Below are 16,655 nucleotides of genomic sequence, written 5' to 3'. Positions count from 1 at the left end.
ATTTCAACATATTCCATTGTTTTTAAAATCACTAATATCAAATATACGATACTATTCATATACACACATAATAATACTAATTTTCATAATCCTATATCCAATATAACATTTCTCACATATATTATATCTGCATCGAAATTGATTATTTTTACTATACGATACAAATCCCTTTATATATCCTTATTATTTGATAAGATTCAACAAAGCTTCATACTCTTCTTTCAATAAATATATTTATGATTATAGACTATATTTACCATTACTATTATAGTAGTAGGGGAATGGCGTAAAACACGCGGAAATCCATTTCCTACCAAATAACCGCGGAAATCAATTTTCGACCATTTTCGACCATTTTTTGCCATTTTTGCCATTGTCTTCCTGACCACCTCGATAGCCATGGCGTAAAACACGCGAAAATCCATTTCCTACCAAATAACCGCGGTGAACTTTTTTTCTGCCATTTCCTGCCATTTTCTGCCATTGTCTACCTGCTCACCTCGATGTCCATAACAAGAAACGCGCGGAAACCCATGGCTGCCAATTTCGGCCAATTCCTGCAATGTTAACCTGACTTCCATTGTAGGCCATGGTATGCATGGTTGTCCAAAGTGAAAGATTGCTTCCTTTACTTCAGTCTATAATGCCCGAATGCCAGTGTATGCACATTGTCGTCCAAGATCCATCTCTTGTTGTCCGTGCAAGTCATGAGTGTCTTGGTTTGTTCTTTCGTGCTGATATTGAAGGCCTGGTTGTTGATACGCTTGAAAGTACCTTCGATCACTGCATCTTCCTTCTTCTCTGCCTCAAGGACGCGCTTGTACAGCTCGATGTTCTTCACGCTCATCCTCTCTCCATCAATCACCACATTGCGAGGAACTCCCTTCGCTGCGTTATGCACTACATGCTTCTCGTCAATCAAACAGTACATCTTTGGTCTAAGACCCACGAATTCAGTGATGCGATGCCCGTTATGCTCATCCTTGAATATGGGTCCCGGCAACTTCTTGTTGAAGTTGAGGAATGATTCCAATGAAGGGAACTTTCTCTTGTCCACTTCATGCTCGTAGTATTTTACGAGTTCTCCGTAGAAGTAGCTCGTATTATCCAACTCAGAAAAGTCAAACGACTTGTACATGTCGCACATCTTGTGGACGATGTTACCACGATCGTTCAACTGTACGATGAGCGAATCTGTGTCCTGTCCCAACAGCTCCACGTTATCGAATGTCGTCTTGAGCACATTGTAATAGAAATCGTAGATGATGTGCTTGGACATGTCGAGAATGGCAAACCCGATGAAGAATGGTTTCTCTACCTTGCGCACCGGTGTGTTCAGCTTGATGCCGATCAGATTCTCGGAATACATGGTGGTTCCAGCAATCATGTCGTATCCATGCTTCTGGATGATAGCCTCACGTTCATTCCACGTGTTGGCGAACTTCACCTTCATTCGCTTCAGTCCAGTCTCAACGAATTTGCCATAGGTGGAGTTTGCTAATAATTTGTACAGGTTCTTTTCTACGGTGGTTTTTGATTTGGCTCGTTTTTCACTGAGCATATTGACGTATTCGAAGATGAAGGGTGCTTGTTTGAAACGGATGATGCGGTGGATGTGCGTGACGTGATAACCCTGTTGAAGACCCAATTGCAGCAGAGAGTAGTGTACGAGATATTTGCGTCGAGGTACAAGATCGCAGATGAGTTTCGGTGTATTCACCTCTTTGACCTTGTCCACAATATCGTTCTTCGCTGCGTACTTCTTGATTCCATCGGAGTACATACCTGCCTTCTGTACGGGGAAGAATGGCAAGTCATTGAACTTGTCGTGGAGTTCCACTGGTGCCTCGATGTCGCACTCGATGAAGAACCCATACTTGCCGAACGTATTGAGTGATTGCACCCATTCATTCGGATCACGGTTGATCCTTTCCATTACTTCTCGTCGCTCGGGTACACCCACTATTTCATAAGGCATCATTCTGTGCATTGCTCCTCCATACAGGTTGTTGGCGTCGAGGTAGTAGATGGATGATTGCTCTCCGTTGTTGGCGGTGCTGTCAATGGGGGCAACTTCGTTGCCCGGGGAAGCAACGCTTCCCCCAAGGTTGACTTTGGCATGCCTTTTCACGATCTGTGTGATGCCTCCTCGAAGGTTTTTGAGTAGACGCATGAAGTCGTCGATCTCACTCGTCTCCATCAATCGAATGCCCTTGCTCTCATAGAACTCACCCATGCGGTTCAAGAACACTTTCACGAGTTGTTTCTCCTCAAGTCCCTCATTCGCGCTAATGCGCATGATGTACTGAGCCCATTTCCTTGCGAGGGTCATGAGGCTACTCTCGCTATGATCGCCCTCCATTGTGACCTTTAAGAAGAGCGAATAGGCCATTTGTGGTGCTGTGATGTAGTGCATGGGATCAACACCGAATGCATTCAGTGTGGTAACGCGGAAGTGCTCGAATGCATCAGCCATGAGAGTTACATCGAGTACATTGTACAACTCGTAGTACTCACCCCATGTCTTGATATCGAAGGTCTTCCACAGCTTCACCATGTGATCATATTCGTCTTGGGGCATCATTTCTCCCTTCATATCATCAATGCATTGTTCACGAGAAGGAATGGTGGTATTGTTCAATGTGTCGTACGATTTGATGAGACTGTAGAACATGGGTTCTTTCCGTGTCAACAGATCGATGTACTCGTCATTCCATTGCTTACCTCGTGATTCACAGTACTTGCGTAGTTGTTGCTTGGTGTGCACGTACAAATCGAGGTTCCCACCGAGTGTCTGTGCGACAATGGATCTGAGAGGACTGCTGATGAGCTTCAACGAGTCCTTGAATTGAATACCATTGTATTCGATCTGCATCTCCTTGTCTTCAGTGGTTGGAATGACATCCAAGGAGTCACTAGAGGTTGAATGAGCTGCGATGAGTTTCATGATGAATGTGAAGTCGTAGTGCGATCCATTGTGGAAGTATACGGGTAGACGATAGTTCTTCTTGTTGAACGAGAGTTGGAGATTGCACTTGGTACAACAGGTGCAGATGTACTGCCCAGCTTTGAAGTTGCATATCCCTCCATTCCCTGTGGTGTATTCACCTGTCACATGTGCGTGATGTCTCACCTTGGGGCGAGTATCGCTCGCCCCGGAGGAAGCGAAGCTTCCTCCCTCCTTGTCGTTCTCCAGTTTCACATGACAGAAGGGACACACGGTTGTTGCACGAAAGTCCCTCTCGATACTCGGAGAGTTCTCGAGTGGTAATTCATCGAAGAGATACTCTTTCACTCTGCTCTGCAATTGTGTGAGATAGTCCATGAAAGGGCGAAGATCCTCTTCGCTCTCATGTGGTGCATGGAAGACTCGCAGTTGGTTGTCAATGGCTGGAATGCGAGACACGGCTAGACAGGATAACATGATGGGCTTGTGTTTGTTCTTGTCGTCAATTGCTGACTCGAAGTCAGCGTACACGACGACCGGTGCTGGCATTTCGTATCGCTGGTTGGTGAATCGTAACCGAGTCTCATTGGTTGACAAGTCGTACTGCTCGCTTTCATCAACGAGTTCTCGGTGCACCTGTACTTCATGAGCATGAACGTCTTTGCGAGACCCGAAGAAGTCGTCGCAGAACCTGCACTTTGCGTTTCTCGATGTATGGCAATTCTTTGCATCACTTCGTCGCATCATACGATGCTTGAAGTCGTTCAAGTCCTTGATGTACAAGAAGTGCTTTGGAGTGCCCTCAGGTAGATTCAAGTCGTTCAAGATGCAGAGGGAGAGAGGGGAACGTGATTTCTCCTTACCTTTGTACACCACATCGCATGTGAATAAGTCGAATTGTTCCTTCGTCTTATCGGTGTATCCAGGCAAGAGTGTGACCTCGAATACGTTGAGTGATACGTTCAACAATGCCTCCAATGCGGCGAATTTCTCTTCACTCGCATCGAATGGGGCGTTGTCGCGAATGCCCATCGCCTCCTCTACCTCGTGAATTGTCACTCCGAACACCTTGTTCTTCTCAGGGTGCTTCAACCACTTGTTGTACACGGTTGCATCGCCAATCTTGCAATTCGCGACGATCTTGTGCCCACCTTCACTGGCCAGAATGAGACACCGCTGCAGGCACCGGTTGTCATCGAAATCCGGGTTGAGCGCTGTGCGTCCGATGACGAACGGTGTGTGCTGCTTGTACCCCACGAATGTGCGTAGTGGGAACATCTCAATGTGGAAGCCGATCCAACCATGGTACACGAACCCACTTCCCTCTGTCTCCTGTTCCTCTACACCGTTTCGGTACCATTTCAGGTACTCCTCGATCCATTCATCGATGCGATCTCGTCGAACGATGCGGAGGTGTCCCAATCGATCATCGGTGAGGTTGAGGATCTTGGGATCTCCGTCATGTGTCAACATGAGGTTGTACCCCATGATGGTGATGAAACACTGATTGTATTCACGCATACCATTGAGGATGAACTTCTTCAGGACCTCATTGAATTCATTTGTCTCATCGAATATGAGATTGATCGGTTCCACTTCCTCATCACTCTTCTCACCCGGTAGTCGAACCCACAACCTGTTGTCAAAATCGTTGTTGAGACGGAAGTCCTTCTTGGTTCGTTTCTCTTTCACCCATTCCTTGTACATGTCTCCTTGCACGGTGTGATAGTACGTGAGTGCATACCCGAGAGTTGAATCGATCACATCACTCAATCGTCCTTGTGAGACCTTGCGATCGAAGCGTTCGAATGCCTTATTGCGTCTCATTTCACGTCTCTTCTCCACGGTGTTCAGGTAACCGGGTAAGTGACGTTGTCGCTTCTCACCGAACTCATGGCCGTTCCACTCGTACTCGAGGTACCGCTCGTTCCACGCCTCGCTTCCCACGACGAGATACCTGCGCTCACCTTTGGGATCACTGACGCGTCTATGTGTCACTTGTCTTTTCGGTGTTGCTAGTTTCATCCCGAATATCTTGTTCGACACATAGGCTCTCGAGTCAGGCATGGTCTGATCGGTGAACGTATCGCCGACCCTGTAGTACGTGGCGGCCAATCGCTTCCAGGTCGGCCCACCGATTTTGATTTGTTTTCCAGTCTCAGGGTTGATAGTATATCCTACGCGTTGTGAACTCATTTATATAAGGGTCACAAAATCTTTAAGTGGTGATACACGTGTGACCAAAGTGAAAAAGTTAGGAGACTGTTGGGGAGACGACTTCGTCGTCTCCCGGGGAAGCTACGCTTCCCCATGTTGGTCCCCTAGAATGGGAAAATGGCATGACCATCCGCATCGTACTCGAACTCATCGATGTCGTAGAACTCGGATTCCGATGAATCAGAATCACTAGAATTGGGGTCAGCGAATGCAATGCTAATGTCTGGATCATTATCGTATGCCTCGGCTTCTTCTTTGGTCATTTTCACCCATTGTCCTTTTACGCGTCTGTAGTTGTCATGGAGTAACTCGTAGTATGCTGTGCCACCAATAATCATGGAGCGATTGCTGGGAGAAAGAATTCTCGACTTGGGAACGTACTTCGTCGTATCTGGTGGTAAAGGTGTATCGTACAAGCGATTCAATTTCTCGTCGTACTTGTATCCACGCTTGAGAAGGTTCCAGAAGCGAACTCCGTTGATTTGGATTTCTCGGCCAGTATTGGGATTCAAAGTGTGAGTAGGTCTATTCATTTATATATTTATATATTTATATTTTCTCTTTTAACCCTAGATGCTTCCCTAAATGAAGTACAAGAAAACAGAGAACAACACATGGTCTTCCCTGGTACGCACTTGTGAGGACGAGAATATCGAACTCGCCGACATCATCATTCACACCAAGTATCCGATCAATTCCGAGCGTCTATTCGGTTTCAGTGTTTGCACTCCGCAAGCAAATGTGAACTGTGGTTTAATATTGCACGACTATGATTGCATGGAGATGACGTTGGATGAAACTCGTCCACCTTTGTTTACCGAGGATGAATGGGAGTATCTATTGCCTCAATTGAAATCCAACGGTCTGCTCGGTGTGCCTCTGAACGTGTTTTGGAGGGGCAACTCACTGCCTCCTCACATCATCGGTGTAATGACTGAGAATCGTGCTGTTTACTTCTTCTCCAACTACTATGTACGCGTGGTCTTCAAGGTGGTGGATGATGAAGTGCCTCCCGAGTTGTCCGATCTGTTCATCGATGATGGTGCGTGTCTGAAGGGTGTGTACGTTCGTGCATATCAAAGACAAAGTAAATAAAAAAGTAAATGTCGTACATTTTCAGTAGCAATGGAAACAACTACACGTTCAAGAAGCTCGACAACATGCTCATCAACATGCCAGAGAAGGACGGTCATCATGTGCTAATTCGAGAGACAGTGGATGGCGTTCCTCAATACTCGTGGGGTAGTACTCCTTCCTACATCGTGAAAGCGAATGAAGCATTTGTCTTCGAGTACACACCAGAAGCTACCGAATCATTCAATAGCGAATGGGGTGGTGATGGTATGCCGCCTATGCCGTCCGGATCGTACCTGATAACCACGACTGTCATAACGTACCTTCCTGAAGACATGTTCAACGATTGCACGTCAATCGAATCGGTGGTTGAAAAGGGTTATCGAGTGCTAGTCACGTTTGACAACACGCCTATCCTAGACAGACCGTACATCGATACATTGAATAGTCTTGTGTCTCATACTGGTTATGCTGTTGTGAATATTGGGGGAAGCGTTGCTTCCCCCTACAATTCTCCTGTCCTTCGTACGTATTCGAATCTTCCTCTCATGCTTCTAGGTGGTGTAAAGAGCATCACGATCGTTTTCGAACATTTAGGCGAGGTTGTTTCTTCTGACTCCTCGTAATGGGTCGATGTGACCTTGCTGCATCTCGCAATGCATTGGGTTCCTTTCGACTCTTGGATCGCGTGACAGGCGGTGCTGGCTGTGGTTTGCATTTGCTCGCCAGGAGTTCCCAATGATAGCACTTCTGCTTGCTACCGCTTTCCATATTCTTCACTTCGTACATCAATGGCATGAATCGATCGTCAATGTCAACAACTTGATACAAGTCCTGAGACCATTTGCTAGTCAATGATCGCTTTTCCAGAACGCGAGGTCTTCGTGTCACTCGAACATAATCACCCACATCGAATTGAGGTGTTGTGTCCTTCGCTGTCATGTTGGATGGTTCTGTCTTCTCCGTGTACAAGATGTTGTTGTTCCAAATGTCAGTGGGTGCATATCCGATGTCTCTGTTCTTCCTTGCATTGTGTCTACGAACGGCACCATCGATCAAGTCGAACCACACACCTTTCCATTGATTGAATGGAACCATGATGTCTTCCTTGATATCTCGAATTGCTCGTTCGGCTAGTACTGCCTTATTCGCTGAATCCATGTGATACATGGTGATGTCATACTTGTCCAAGATGTTGGTACGAAAGATGGCATTGGTGAACTCGGTACCTCGATCAGAGCAAATATGCTTTGGTGGTCCGTATGTTTGAATGATGTCCTTCATCGCATGCGTGACTTCTGTGGCACTCTTGCTTTTCAGTCGCCGAGTCATCAGGTATTTCGAATATCCATCAATGCACACAAGGACATACTTGTATCCACGATTCTTGTGGAATCCTGTGGACTTTTGTCTGCCCAACACTTCCTGAATCCATTTGTCTTGTTTGGAAGAGAAATCGATGAGATCGATGAAGTATATGTTTCTCTTGAATGAACTGATGATCACTCGAGTTGCACCTTTTCGCTTGGCTGGTTTCCGTAGTTCCTTGATTTCATTCATAAATGAACCGCTTTATTCAATGGCTGAAAAGTGCATGGAAATGGATGAGTGGAAGGAAGAACCACAAGCTAGTGGTGGACTCGAAATGCAATGGACAGATGTCACTGCCTGTGCGTGTACAATGAGAAGAATGGATCCGATGACGACAGTGGAAGTGACATATCGATCAGTCCGACAGAGATTAAAGTGAAATGAGGGATGCCTAAATAGATTTAAATAATGTAAACATAAATAGAAATACAAATGAACTGTTGGATGAATGATGAACGTCTTGATATCACACGTAAATATGTGCATGATATGATTAATTCATTTGTTGAGGACCCAAAAGGTACAAATTATCATAATGAGTATAATCCTCCATATATGTTGATAAATTCACCTGATCTTCAACATCTTCTTGTGAAATCATGTAATGATGATAAATACATAGTGAAGTATGGGGGACAAAGTGGGGCGACAAAGTCGCCCCGGGAAGCCGAAGGCTTCCCACAAAGTCCCGCCGGGGAAGCGAACCTTCCCCGAAACATTGCTGAACTCCGTGCTTTCAATGAGAATATCTATGATATCGAAGGTCATCGTGTGATGACATTAGGTGGTGATATAATTATCATTGATATCGATGGTGTTGCCTATGACCAGAACGAGTTGACCAAGTGGAACATGGAGGTTGCCAAGGCTAACAAGGCTAACAAGTTTCATGTACGGTTACCAAGTCATACAAAGTAAAAAACGGGGAAGCCACGGCTTCCTTTTTCACTTTGTCTCCTCCCCCTACGAGGGGGGCGTAAAACGCCCCCGGGCAGCTTCGCTGCCCTTACACTTCCATGATGCTTACCTTCAGTCGAGTGAAGTAATGTTCGATCGTGGTGTCTCCAGAACGTATGACTTGAATTTTCATATCTACAGGGCGTACTGATGTGAATATGTTCGTGCTACTCAATGTCGTTGTTGGCACTGGATTATTCAAGCTTGCTTTAATGATTGTAGCTGTCTCGACACCCATTACGAGAGTTGGCACGCTCGTGAATCCTACAAGTGCCTGTTCATAGTTGTCACAATGAAGTACGGCATCGATGGTGATCATGTACGTCTTATTGGGTTCCAATTTGATCGGTGCAGAAAGGTCCGAACCTTCCGACGTGAGTGCCTCGCTAACAACCTGGTGTCCACTTGTCCAGGAGGTGTACTCGAATGTCTTGCTCAATTTAGCCGATGTGGGTGATAACGAGACTGTGCCGTTTTCTTTGACTTCCATGACGTACTTGCCAGCAGTGGATGGGATTGTTAGCTTGGACACGTTGGTCCCATTGTTGTACACGAGACACTTATTCATTGCTAGTACACCCGAGGATGTCTTTGTAGACGATCTCAGGCGTGAGATTAGTAAGAATTGGACTCTCATTGCTACTCTCGACCTTGAATGTCGCATAGCCTGCCGTGGTTGGCAATGATAGACCATAGGCAGCATCGTTCCAGTAGGTGACGATTCTCTGCCCATCAGATCCGATTCCTAGAGCTTCATGGAAAAGACTTCTTGATGTGACCTTGTTGAACTGGTAGTTATTGCTCGAATCGGCTGAAAGGAAGAACGTTCCCGGCTTACTTGGTAAGAATAGATCCTTCGAATCACTCTTGGTCGAATTCCAGTTCGGTATCGCATACCAGTCCGACGTGCTCGTAAGTTCGAGAGCCTCGAAAATCACGGGCTTCGTCAATGCTTCCAATGAAGGTCCACTATCCGGCTCAGTCGTGAGAATGAAAGAACTACTTTCTGGCAGATTGATCGCTCCGAACGCCGAGTTATTCTTGAAGAAGGGAATAGCTCCATTGGTTGGAATGGTAATCGATTGTCCATCGCTGTCCTTGAAATACGAGTTATCCAAGGAAGTGAAATCTTCACCTGCGACCGACCATGTGTACACATCGTCAGTCTTGGTGAGTACATAGTTGCCATTGGTCGACGGAAATGCGAACGTGTCGAAAGAGTTGTCCGAGTAGTACTGGATACCCTCGGTCATCTCCTTGCGTTTGAATACTCCGTTCTGGAGATATACAAGTTTCTCAGGTTGTGTTGGTGTTGCCATTTACTATGGAGGAGAGAAAACAGTTTTTTCCTCGTAGTAATTGGGGAATCTACGATTCCCCGGGCGAGAATTAAAATTCTCGCCCTATAGTAAATGGCAACTACAATTCCTCCTGTGCATAACTACGAATCGCAGATTGTGTTCAGCAATCAGTCCAATAACATCAAGTCGACCGATGTGATCAATTGGACGATCGCTCCATCCGGTGATGACGTGTACTTCAATCTGTACAAGTCTCGAATGACGTTCAAGCTCAAGATCACCGGGTTGGCAAATAACGCAACAGGTTCACCCAAGGTATTCTATGTTCCAGTGAAGAAGAACATGTCGGGCATCGTGAACAACACGAAGGTCACGTACACCTATTGGAATGGTGAGAACTTGGCGTCCTTGCCTCTGAGTGCAGACAATGAAAACATCGGCCAGATCCGGTCACTCTTGAATGCGCTCACGGACAACAAGCACAACAATGTGGTGAATGAAGGATTGAAGGAACTGTCCTACATCTACTACGATGCATTGGACTACGATACTGACGATGAAACCGAGAGAGCTGCGGCCATCCTGGGTCGACCTTATGGTGGGAAGTTGTTCTACAACATGCTCAAGTTCGTACAGCCCAACAATTCGACCACGGCGTACACGACGATCAATGTGAACTTTGCAGACATCTTCGAAGGTTGTTCTCAGGAACGATTCATCAATCTCACGCAGATGGATGCTCAGATCTATCCCACGAACGACGATGCATACTTCTACATCGATGCTGGCAAAATCAATACCGCTACAAGTCCGGACGCTGATCCATCAGCCACGGCTTTCACCGGTGTGTACTTCGATACATGCACGCTTTGGTATCACAGTTACAAGACGAGTGATGATTCGACCTTCGATCCTGAAGACACTCAGTTGGTGAAGAACCAGATCATGACCAAGACGTTCCGTATTCCAAGTGGACAGGGATTCATCGATGATCGTGTGTTGGTTAACTTCCCCGTCAAGATGATGTTCATGATGTTCACGGACGACGATGGTGATTTCTCGGAACTCCTTGATGTGCGATTCAAGCGGATCTCCTTGAACATCGCTGGTGAACAGAAGCGTATCATCAATGTGGACAACACGAACACACCCGACGGCATTGATCACACTTTCTTCGAATGGATGGACTATCTTTGCAATAGTCGTTCCGACGAGTACGACACGCTGTTGACGTACAAGACGTGGTTGAATCAGTTCCGAATCTTCGCCTTCCCGTTGGCCGAGTGGTTCCCGATGCGAGCATCGAATCAGATCCAGTTCGAAATCGAGTTGGAAGAGGATGTTGCAGCGACGATCCAGATGCACCTCATCATGATCCGTGCCAACACTGTGGGAGCGTAGGGGAGCCGCAGGTTTGTAAGGCTAACTTTGAGGCGACTTCGTCGCCTCGGGAGGCATCTGCGATGCCTCCATAACTAATATCACTTAAAGATTTCAATAAATAAATATAAATAGATATGAGCAACAAGATTCAGGTTTTCGATCTTTCCAACACTTCTAACATTTCTCTCACTTCCACTGGATTCAAGAAAGAAGGCGAATCGGCTAAGTATGTTTGCAAGATCACCGATGCTACCATTGTTTTCGTGGGTGACAACTCGAAGTTCGAAACAGACAAGAAGAAACTGTTCAACACTTTCTCCATCACACTGCCCAAGGAGCAATCGGAAGAGTTCAAAAGAATTCTTGATGAGACGAAGAGAGATAGTCGATCGTACAGTGAATACGAAGGTGAGATCCAGTTCAAAGTGAAATTGAGTCCGAACACGAAGATCGTGAATAACGACAAGAAACCGATCAAGATCGATCTACGAAATGTGCCCTGTACTGATCTTCGTGAATACAAGGACGCAACGATCGATATCGTAGTAACTGGTACGAGCAATGAATTTGAGGGTAAAAATGGTGATACGAGGGGCAACGAAGTTGCCCCGGGGGAAGGCAAAGCCTCCCCCCGTCTGTTTTCGTACATATCACTCACGGCAACTCAAATCAAGATCAAGAGTATGAATAGTGTCTTCGATTGCGATTTCTTGTAAGAGGTATGTGTGATAGATTCCTTTTTCACTTTGGGCGTCGCGGATGTCGTGATAACCAAAGTAAATAGGGGCAACTGCGTTGCCCCGGGAAGCCGAAGGCTTCCCACGAAGTTCCTCCCTAATAAATGGAAGATAGTCCGTACATTCCCAACATAGACACTACACTACTCTCGATCAAGAACCGAATAAGACGATTTAACCATCGATGTCCGTATAACAACAAACGATTGACGAGAAGAACAGAAAATACGCTCAATCAAGCCGAAGTAATGCAGGATACCATCAAACAACGGATGGAGAATGAAACCGATGAAGAAAAGAGCAAGCAATATGCCAAAATACTGAAAGAATTAGCCGACTATATCCAGCCAGAGCAAACCATTGACGAGCAATTGCAAGACCTTCGACAAAACAAGGAGAGCATGGGCATTATGAAGTTCGACTGGGAACTCGATTGTCAGGACACATTCCTCAATCAATTCACGCTCATCATTGCTCCTTCCAAGTCGGGTAAGTCGTTCCTCATCAACCAGTTGTGCTACGAGATACCTCACTCATTCGACAAGATCTGCTTCTTCATGGGAAAGGTGAGCTATGAAAACAAGTGTCCACAAGTGCTCAAACATGTCGCCAACAAAGCAGGCATCAAGACACAATGGATCAACACCGATAGTGAGGTGCGTCCAGAATTCACGGACAGTGAGGACGTCGCGTACAAACAATTGAATGACGATGGATCAAGTGTGGCGATCTACAATGACACCACATACCCCTCGATCTACATCTTCGACGACCTGTACACGAAACCGAACGATCATTGGGTGGTGAACTTCATGGACACCATGGCTTGCATGAGTCGACACCGGAAGACGAGTTGTTTCATTGCATTTCAAGGATTCTCTCGATTGAGCAACAAGATCATCGATAATGCCACTCGAATCTTCTTGTACTACGATATCCTTGGACGCGAGGATTTATGGCGCAAAATGAAGATACCACCACCGAGTAATCTATCCGAGGTACTTCGTGATATCCAGATGGGCATGCACACACGATGGTATTACCTGGATGACGATTCGTTGGTCGAGTACGTCCCATATGAGCTGAGTAGCAAACAACAAGCGATCAACAAGATGCGATCGAAGTTACCGAAGGCATTGAGTGATGAACGAAAACGCAAAGAAGTGGAAGAGAAACAACGGCAAGTGCAGCAACTCGAAGAGGAACTAGGCAAGGGTATAGCGAGAAGTGAGGACAAGAGAAACAAGAGAGACAAGAGTCGCACGTACAATCTCTTGGACATCAAAGAAGCCGTTGAAATCAAACCACAGGACTACAGCAAAGCCATCAACACCAAGGAATTCCAGTTCGTACAGAAACCGAGGGATGGAACGCAGAACTGGGAGGTAGGGGGAGCGAAGCTTCCCAAGGCACCGAGTGACAGAGTTACCCCAAAGCAAAAGAAAGGCAAAGGACTACGATCCAAGTACGACTTGACATAACCGTGATGGCCAAAGTAAAAAAGGTCGCCATGTTTACTTTGGGCTAACCATCCAAGTCACTTCGCCAACCAAGGCCAACACGAGCCTGCTTTGCTTCTTTCTCTATTTCTGGAATAATGTCAAATCTCTCTTTTTCCATACATCCATTGGAATCGTATAATGAGTCTTACGTACCTTTTTCCCACCATACTTCTTACACAAGTCTAAAAGGATTTTATCGATCTCGTCTTTGAACGTGAAACCATTCGGTATGTCTTTCACTCTATACACACATACACGTCCCTCTCTATCCATTTTGGAACATGTACTCTTCCATTTATCTGATTTAACATGTTGTGAATAGATGTGCACATTATCATCATTTTCAACGATGTACGTTATGAAAAAGTACCATTGTTGACCTACTTTATTTGGCACACGGCGATCCTTCAATTCCTTGTTCTCATGGGTCAGCTCTTCATTCGCACATCTCAGCTCTTCGTTTGCCTTTCGAAGGTAGTCATTGTCCTCCTGTCGAAGACGTGTTAGGAATCTAAGCACATCGCAGGCAAATGCAGGATCGGCCCACATGAGGCATGCGTGAAGTAGCTCTTCGCAGATGATGTAACCCTGATTAGCACCACCAAAATCAGAGAATGAAATATACTGAATCACGTCGCAAATATCAAACTTGTCGTTTTGGGTGCCATTTGACGGTAGGTCGGAATTCCGACCTACTGTAGAATGACCGTTTTTGGCACTATTTTCACCCTCTAGTCCCTCGTTTGACAGGGGGTGGGAATTCCCACGAGCTGTAGAATGACCGTTTTTGGCACTATTTTCACCCTCTAGTCCCTCGTTTGACGGTAGGTCGGAATTCCCACGAGCTGTAGAATGACCGTTTTTGGCACTATTTTCACCTTCAGACCGTAGGCTGGAATTCCAGCCTACGCTTTTTGCCATATGTTCGATCAGTTCTTGGGTCTGCTTGTTCTGTAAGTAATCGGCAAAACGCTTGTTTGTACCGTGCTTCTCGTTGTACTGTCTCAACAGATCAGAGACAAGGTACATTCGAATAACATTATCAAGGCACATACGAATCTTGTAGTCGTAGAAGTCAATCTCTTCGAATTTCATTTCTATTTGTATTTATGTATTGAACTCTTTTAAGTACAATAGTTACAGTAGGGGACAATACGTGCCCCCGGGGAAGCTTGGGAAGCCGAAGGCTTCCCGGGGAAGACTACGTCTTCCCCTGCTTCGCCTTCCCCTCACACCCTCTGGATAGCTGGGTCAACAGCGTCGTGCGTGTACAAGTGTAGAAGTGCCAAGTAGCCACAGTTGTTGGCAAAGATCGACTGGTATTTCACTTTGTTCACACAGAACACACGGTTCGTACCTGTCAACGGGAAGTCATTCATCTCGCCAAAGCTGTCCTGGTAGTTCAGTGTTCCGTCGTCTTCACGGAAGCAAGAAACAAAGTGACCGAGCTTACCACCGTCTTCAAAGGGTATCCAGATGATGCAATTCGCCGGTTCTTTGTACTTCTTTGCCAAGGACTTGTACTTGTCCAATTCCATCACATCAAAATCGGGTATCTCGAGTTGCTTGGCCAAGGAACGGACTTCATCGAAAGTCATTGGTTCAGCATCCACATTCATGTAGCCGTGCATATAAAGTTTACTTAGTACACTCTCCTTCGAATTACTGACTCGTGCATCTTGTTCTCGTTCTGTGGAAGGGCTGTGAGGATGCGATTCTTTTTTTTCGTCGGGACTTCAATTGCTTGTGTCTCGTTGTCCAGGTCAGAAATATCGTAACCAGTGCCGGCTTTGCTTTCCTTGCCCTGAATCTGGTTTGCCACATCGCTCACCGTACCCTTCGCCATGTCACCTATCACATTCGCGAGCTGCTTCACGGTGTCCGATCCTGTCTTGTTGCTCACATAGTTCACACCCTTGTTGATCGCGTTATTCGCAGCATTCGTGCCAGCATTGACCAGAATATCGGTGATGGGTTTTAACTTGTCGGCATTGTTGTCGTACCAACCTTTGATCTTGTTCCAGGCATTCTTGAAGAACGTGCCAACACGACTTGAACCAGCGTACAAGGCTCCACCTCGGACTTCGATGTTTTTACTTTGTCGTTCGATGGCTTTCATGGTCTTCAACACGTCGTCGTAGTCGGATGGGTTGATTCCATTGAGGAACACAGCAGAAGCACGGCCGAATTTCAGCGCGCCACCCTCCTTACCCTTCACTAGCTCTTTGAGGCTTGAGATGATCTGTGGAGCCATCTGAATGAGCGCTGGGATGATCGTGGCAGCAAGAGTACCAAGTGCTCCGCCTTTCTTTAGTCCGGTCAGCTCGTTCATCAATTGCGCTTCATTGAATGCCAGTGCTCCAGCGGATTTAGAGTCTGTCTGACATGCACCACCTTCCTTGAAAGCAATGGCTCCACCGGTGTCCTTGGCCGCCCCATTGAAAGCAATAGCACCAGCTGTTTTCGTCTTACTAGCTCGTTTTGGTGTTCGCTTTCGTGATCGCTTTGATTGCACTGGTGCTTCGAGTTCCTTGTGTAGATTCAATGTCTTGCGTCGATCCACAATCGTTCCACTATCCTGTTCTCGGAAATCGGGTTCGCCATAAAAGGCAGATATATCAACAGTGAATGGAATTGCCATTTATGTATGGGGAAATCGTAGATTTCCCCGGGGGCACGAAGTGCCCCATGCCTACAAAGTGAAAAGAAGATCAAAGATATATTCATTAGCCATTGAAACCCTGTGTAATGAACATATCCTTGATCGTGTTGTACGTATTTTGCAGATATTGCTCGAATTGTTGATCTACATTGACAGCAAACCGTTTGATCTTGTTTTTCATGTAGTCCAAATAATCATGAGTTAGGTCCTTACTATTAGCTACTCGTATGAAGAAACTCATCAGTTCGGGGTCTTCAATTCGATCACGATAAGCCCTGAAGAGACGTGAGAATCCAAGGTCATTTGCGAATTGAGCGAAAACAGGATTGTTGAAATTGCGAGCAAGCAAACTTGAGAAAGCAATGAAATCTTCGCGAGTATCATCGCTTTCCCAACTTTCCTTGGTGTCATTAGAATCTTTACTTTCATACGCGTCAATCAAGGCTGCAGCTCGATTCACTTGATCGATTGCTTGAGGTGTGAAACTAGCATTTACACTTTCAG

The sequence above is a fragment of the Blastocystis hominis genome, assembly GCF_000151665.1.
Source record: "Blastocystis hominis, Singapore isolate B (sub-type 7) whole genome shotgun sequence assembly, scaffold_4".
Classification (NCBI taxonomy): Eukaryota; class Bigyra; order Opalinata; family Blastocystidae; genus Blastocystis; species Blastocystis hominis.
This window is presented reverse-complemented; position numbering follows the sequence as displayed.